The following is a 7,898-nucleotide window of genomic DNA, read 5'->3' as shown; positions in this document are numbered from 1 at the left end:
CTCCTTAATGAAAGATATTTAAAAGTATTTTGAGACTCTATCCCCCTCTCTATAGGTTTCCCTTTCACCCATGCCTCTCTATACTCAATAAGGAAGCTGTGGTAATCCCTTAAAACACATGACATATCACGATATGCCTTTGTACCACACAGCCCAAGGCTTTCCCACATCACTCAAAGTCCAAGTCTTGATATCCACTAAAAACCTTACCCAATTGGCACTAGCCAGCCATCATTTGATTTTTCTACTTAGCCCTTATCTCCTAATGTACTGCGTAACTTAGGTAATTTCAGAAGGATAAATAGACAAGGATTTCTTTCACTGCTGTCTTCCTGGAACTTACACAAGTCCCGGAATAAAATAAGCACTCAACAAACACTTGCTGAATGAAGTATAAGCATTAAAAAGGTAGGGAGACCAACCAAAAGCTACTTACATTTGCATTTGGAAGGTATTTCAAGACTTAAGGTGCATGACTATGAAAACCCAAAACATAATCAACTTTCCTTAATCAGACAGAAACACTTTTGGAAGGTGTGCTGGGACTTGAACTGAGTGTCTCACATTCTTTTTTAGCTTTTTCACTTGAAGGTGGTACTCTACCCCTTGAGTCATGCCTCCACTTCCTGGTTATTGCTGGTTCGCTGGAAATAAGAGTCTCTTGGATTTGTCTAATGGCTGGCTTCAAACCTCAATCCTTAGATCTCAGCCTCCTGAACAACAGATATGAGCCACTGGTGCCTGGCTAAAAATAAAACTTTTATATACTTAGTTTTGAAAGCTGGTGCTGAAAAAAAAAGCTATTAGGTATATTTAGAATAAATAATCTAAGTATTTTAGTTACTTCAATTGATATGCTCACTGAAAATTATCCCTTAAAACTCTAAAGAAGGATGAAACTTTTTCCTGTTGACTTGGAAGAGTGGGCATTTAACAAAGTATCTGAATAAACGCTCAAGAAGGATGAAACTTTTTCCTGTTGACTTGAAAAGTGGGCTTTTAACAAAGTATCTGAATAAACGTAAGTACCAGTAACCACTGTCATTAGTCAAATCAGTCCCATGATTCTTCCAGATCAGGGACTGTAAGCAGGGTTTCACTAATTGCCCAGGCTGGCCCTAAACTCACCATCCTCCTGAGTGCTGGGATTATAGAGCGGTACACCCCTCTAGGCTTAGGCCCTCAACAACAGAACAAATTTGAAGGGTTTTTTTGTTTTGCTTTTGTTTTTATTTTTGCCAGCCCTGGGGTTTGAACCTCTTTTTACTCAAGGCTAGTGCTCTACCATTTGAGCCACATACCACTTCTGGCTTTTTCTGAGTATGAGTAGTTTATTAGAGACAAGAGTCTCACAGACTTTACTGCCTGAGCTGGCTTAGAATTGTTATCCTCAGTAGCTAGGATTACAGGTGTAAGCCACCAGCACCCGCCTTAAATTTGAAGTTATTTCAACCTTGTTCCCAGTACTAGTGCACTTTATGTAATATATTACTAGCAAGTAGTCATTGGACTAGTGCACAAATATTTTTAGAGTGATCCCTACATCTTTTTAATGTTCCTTCTTGTGTGCTTAAAAACAAACACAATCTTTCTTCTCCAGAATGAAGTAAGTCTCCTGCAGTTTCACCCTCTATCCTGGACATGCCATGTAGAGTAAACCAAAATCTATATATCCTGTTCAGTGACAACCCTCTACATACATAAAGACCATTCCTGTTTCCCATATGTCCTCCACCCTCCACCTCCTGTCCTAGAGAAGTGGGTTGGGGGACTTTCAGCATCCTAGTTATCTGTCTACTTCATGCCTCAGTAGATCAAAGTCCCAGTAGAGCCACGTAACCTATTAGGAGAACAGGGGACCCTCAGTCTTGATGTCAAACCATAAGAGACAGCTCTCTAAGGCTGCTTTAGTTATTAGGAGTCCTGTGAGCACCGGGGTTTTTGTTTTGTTTTGTTGTTTTTTGGTCCATTGTGGGGCCTGAACTCTGGGCCTGGGCACTGTCCCTCAGCTCTTCAGCTGAGTAGCACTCTACCACTTGAACCATAGCACCACTTTCTGGCTTTTTCAGCTTATGTGGTCCTGAGGAATTGAACCCAGGGCCTCATACATGCAAAGCAAGCACTCTACCACTGAGCCACCTTTACAACCCTGGTTTCTATTACAATATCGTAGCTCTTAGAACACTCATGGTCTCTCCTACTCTGAACTGGATTTCTACTACATGTAGGCCTTTATGTTTGTTTCTATTTAACATTACTGAATTGGCTTTATAGGCTATTTTCAAGGATAATATAGCTCTGCTCTCTGTTGCTTTCAATAACCATTCTCTGAAAACTTAGTAAATCTGCTTCAACCCAAACCAGACCAATAAGAGAGCACTGCTGTCAAATAATACTGGATGTCCTCAGCCCTGTGGTGACACAGTATCCTCCCCATAGGAAAAGTTGTATTCTTTTACTTGAAGATGGTCTGGTTCACCTATCAGTCTACAAAGGTACTTAAAAATAATGGGTCCAATTATCTCATTACTGTTAGAAAAAAAAAAGGCTAGGAAGTAGAGCTATAACTCAAGTGGTAGAATGTCTGCCTTGAGCAAAAATCCCAAGCCAGATGGTGAGGTCCTGAGTAGTTTAAGCCCCAGTTCTGATACACAAAAAAAGAAAAATTACATATTAACTATTCTAAAATCAAAGCAATGGGTTTTTAGTGGGTATTTCCTTATACAATCCATTACTATTACATACTATAGTTCTGCATTCTGTTTATAAGAATGTACTTGGGTGATGAGTTTAACTTGGTGGGAGGACCCCCAGATATTACACTGGGTGAGATGTGCTATGGATGGTCTGATGGCTTGTTGCTGTCATCTGGTTTTTAATAGCTGAGGATATAGTGAGTTACATTTTGTTTTTGCAGTACTGGGAGTCAAACCCAGAGACTTGCACATGCTAAACAAGCACTGTGCCTCTGAGCTACTCTCCTCTAGCCTGCTTTAATGTTTTTTTCCTATTGGTATTATGGTCTCACTTTTAAGGAATAAATTATAGTGTTTTGATTTGTCGGTATCAGAAAATCCTCAAAATTCTTTTCTAAGGAGAACCTCAATTTTCCCTTGGTACATTTCCTTTGAGTCACCTTTGACAAGAGATAATGCCATTCTAGCCAAGTTCCAGCATATTCAGGTTCCCTACTTTTCATAAGCTGGCCAAGCTCTGAATCTTCCCTTGCCATTTCAAGCTTTCTTCCCATGGCTAATTCTTACTGATTCACAGTTACAATTCTACAACAGAATGATCTAAGTTCCAGGCGGGCAGAGTTCTTTTTGTTTCGTTTCTGATGTTTGTAAACTGCCAGGAGTGGTGGCTATGCCTGTGATCCCAGCACCTGGAAGGCAGAGATAGGAAGATCTTAAGTCCAAGGCCAGCCCAGGCAACATACCAGAATTCTGTCCTAAAAAAAGGAGAGAAGAAAGAAAAGAATCAACAAACTACTCCCTGGACCACACATTAAGTGTTCCTCCTACTTCTCTGGAAAGCAGAAATTGAACAGGTAAGAGTCACTGTATTACCTTTTATATTTAAATGAGTATAGGTATACATGGAAACTTACCAAGCTTTCATTTTCAAGAAAGTAAATGAATCCTTCCTCCCTTAAGAATAAAACTGCGGGCTGGGAAGGTGGCTCAGTGGTAGAGCGCTTGCCTTGCATGCCAGAGGCCCTGGGTTCGATTCCTCAGCACCACATAAGCAAAAAGAAAAAATCCAGAAGTGGCGCTGTGGCTCAAGTGGTAGAGAGCTAGCCTTGAGCTGAAGAGCTGAGGGACAGTGCCCAGGCCCAGAGTTCAGGCCCCATGACTGGACCCCCCCCCCAAAAAAAAGAATAAAACTGCATCTCACCTACTAATTAGAATATTTTCTAGAAAAAAGAATAAGTGGACAAGTGGAGTGAACTGATCTTTGCCTGAGGGGCGCTGATGCTATTCAGCTTTCAGGTGGCCTTCAGGCCACTTCCCTGCTAAACCTCCCCAGCTTCTACATTTAGGGCACAGCGCTCTAGACATCCTTGGGCTCAGCTTTGCCTTCAGAGCACACATACAACAGTCTGCTAGCACTGTATACTTTTTAGAAGTGGTAGGAACATTTGAATTCAGGCCCCATTTGAGCCACACCTGAAGTCTTCTTTTAGAATTAGTTATTTTTCAGATCATGGCTTGCCCTTAAAATTGGGGCTAGCCTCAACCCCAATGCTCCTATACTTATGTGTCTTTCCTACCTAGATGTGAAATTGTTTATTTTAAACTATAGGGCTGGCAACCACAGGCTCCCACTGCTTCTTCCAAGTCTTAATTTCTACTGGCAGTTACTCAATTATTTAATGATGGGTTTATTTAATAAATGGGAAAACAAAGCTGTATTATAAGCACTGTTTCAGGAATGATCAACTAGTTGCTTACTTTCAGAAGCTCAGTTATAGTGGATTATCAAGACAAAAGGAGCATCTATCCTTCTAAACCTTCCTCTAAATTAAATCAGACTGGCAAGGTCTTGAACCTACATTAAGCAATACTGCTAACATCAGCGGTTAGAATTTCCTCTACTGAAATATGCTTCAGGGAAGTTGTAAGCCCTAGCCCTAAGGAATCAATCACTTTTATTACAAAGTTAATGTTCAGCACATAGTCACTTCTCTAAGAGAATGTGTGACAGGTTATCCTTTCTCGGTTCTATTTTGGTTCAAATAATTTGTTTTAATTTCATGAACACAGTAATTGTTTCCTCTCATGTTAGCTATTTAGTAATCTTGTATTGTTTTATTTTTTGAGATTAAACCTCAGTATGTTGTCCAGGCTAGCTTGGTCCTTGCTCAGTAGCTCAGGCTGCCTAGAACTCTCAAGTCTTCAGCCTCTCAGCTTCCTGAGTGTTGAGATAACACATATGTGTCACAGTGCCTGGCTCTGCCTCTCAGCCTTCTGAGTACTGGGATTACATGTGTCACCATGCCTAGTTCTATTCAGTAATCTTAAAATTGTGAGCTGCCTATATCAAGTCTGATGTGCACTTTTGTCTACTAATATTCCAGTCTCCACCTTACTCAGTTCATTACTTCTCCTGTTCACCTTTGCTCCTTATTTTTTAAATAATCTTGTTTGTACATCTATCATGATTGTGACTTATAAATACACCTTCTTTTTGACTGTGATTGATCTTCGTGAATTCTTACTGTTCTCTGTTAGGTACTCCTATTTGTTCAAGGAACTGGGACCTTGGAGAAACCCCTTTAGTCTCTTTGCTTTCTTTTTTTTTGGGGGGGGTCCGGTTGTGGGGCCTGAACTCTGGGCGTGGGCGCTGTCCCTCAGCTCTTCAGCTCAGGGCTAGCGCTCTACCACTTGAGCCACAGCACCACTTCTGGCTTTTTTCTTATGTGGTGCTGAGGAATCGAACCCAGGGCCTCATGCATGCAAAGCAAGCACTCTACCACTGAGCCACCTTCCCAGCCCATCTTCTTGCTTTCTTAAAGGAGAATGAAACAGCACCAATTTCATCAGGTTAGTTATGAATATTGTGACATGCACAGAACTATGCCCAGACACCCAGCTGCTATCTAAGCAATAGCTATTATCATCGTTATTACTGACTCACTGATTAAAATAACTAGTAAAAGAAATGCTTCAACCTTTCATCTTTGAAATAGACCTAACAACTAATGCTATGGTTTACTCTATTTCTGGAATCTGCCAACTGACTTATTAAAAATAAGGATAACAAGAGGAAGGGTGAACAAATGCAATCATGGTATGCAGCATACACTGATGAAAATGACCTATGTAACTTGTGGGCAGGGATGGGAGGAGAAAATAGGGAAAGTGAAAGAAGAGGTAACATTGATCAAAGAAAGAAATGTACTCATTACTGGACTTATGGAATAGTAACTCCTCTGTATAACACCTTAATAACAAAATTATTGTAAAATAAATAAGGATAACATTCTTCTACTGGCTAAAGAACGTAAAGTGCCTGTTTATATAAACAAAACAGGCATCATAAATGAATCCAATCTCAAATATATCTTAGAATTAAAGGTGGCTTCACGAAAATTGGATGACAAAGGACAAAAAAGAAAATTTTAAAAACTACATTTAAAAATCTACTAAAAGTTTTACTCGTAAATATTTCAGGTATCTATTTTAAATGTTCCAAGCAGTTTTTATATTTAATTTTAAAATCCTTTTAAAAATAAAGCTTCCAAAACAGCCAAGAAATAACAGTCATAACAAAGACGTACAACAAAACAGAAAAAGATCAGGATATGGAAAAAGAAGAGCAAGGCTCAGTTCTGGCGTTACCACTTCCTGGGTATTGACTCTGGGCAAACCACTTACCCTTAAGTTCTATGAAGTCATTACAGTGAGTTTCATTCATTACAGTTTTGTTAATTTTCAATTCTTACAACAAAAATTAGGATCAAAGGCAACTAGCATACCCTGCAGTTAGGAAAAATCAAAGAAATGTAAAAAAATCTTTATAAACTAACAAATATTATCATAAAGAAGGTAAGAACTCTAATAATCATTTGCACTGTAACTACAGTATACTCTATCCTCATTTTATCTTCTGGCCTTAATATTACTTGCCTATCAATAAAAAAATCTCACCTTCAAACAATAAATGCAATTTAAACTCTATTAAAAATCTAGTCAGACAGGGTCACTTTGGGGTAGAAAACAGCAAGACAGCCATATGGATCTTTGTTACCTAAGACTAGCTTCTATGTAATAATCTATGTCCAAAACGCCAATGAAGTGAATTGAATATGGCCTATTGGTACCCAGGTTCCAAGTTGGTTTGCTTTCTGAAGTGTAGCAGTGTATGGCATCCATTCGTTCACCTAATGGGCACAGATTCACACTACACACCTTCTCTACAGACGGCTTGGGAAGTGGGGGAGGAGGTCTCTGCATTAGAGTATTTACGTTTGACTAGAAGTTTGCTTAGAACTAAAATGACCCACTCTATCAGCATACTAGTATCAGGACCATGTGAGAGAGGGAGGGGTGGGGAGAAGGGAAAGAGATAATTAACCACTCCAGGATAAATATTAATAAAATCTACCCTTTTCTGCGATTTTTTTTCTTAAACTGTCACATGTAGCCACCCTTCACGAACAGCGTCCACACCATCTCTTTGCTCACAGCTGTTGCTCTACCATATGAGCCAGTCAGTCCAAGGACGACATCTCTGAATCCATTCTAATAACAAGAAGTAGGTGATCGTCAACATTTTTACAAACTAGCTGATCTCATCTCTAGCTGGGACTCCCAGAAATCTGTTTACTCAGTTTGCACCAAATGAACCTAACTTCACTCCGCAACGCCTAAAACTGTCTATCAAACATGCCACTACCGTGCCTACATTCCACCAACTTTCAACGACGTTCCAGTAAGTTTCTCTTGCACAGGCAATCAATCAGTCCACTTTAGAGGGAAAGTTTTGTTTTTCTCTTAAAAAAAAAAAAGCATACAGAAGCAGCTCAAGAAAGAAAAACTTCACAAGAGTGACACCAGCAAGACTGCGAAGGCCTCGGTCCCTGGAGGCAAACGTCACAATAACATTTAGTAGAAAAGGGCTTTGAAATGTGTCCCGGGGCAAATGGAGACTTCGTCCTGTAAATATATATACATATATGTGTGTGTGTGTATATATATATATATATATATATATATATATATATATATATTCCTGCTGTCATCAATCTAGCAAATTCCTTAGTGGGCAACTGTATAATTGCAGAGCTCCTCATTCAGAACTCAAGTCCAAACTTGAGCAGACTACTTAGGTCCCGGTGCTGTTTTAAGCCCCCGTCCCCCTCCCCCCCTGTTAGATTCAGTTTGGACTCTTTC

Source organism: Dipodomys ordii, unplaced genomic scaffold (genome assembly GCF_000151885.1).
Source record: "Dipodomys ordii isolate 6190 unplaced genomic scaffold, Dord_2.0 Scaffold8, whole genome shotgun sequence".
In the NCBI taxonomy this organism is placed as follows: Eukaryota; Metazoa; Chordata; class Mammalia; order Rodentia; family Heteromyidae; genus Dipodomys; species Dipodomys ordii.
Note: the sequence above shows the minus strand (reverse complement) of the source record.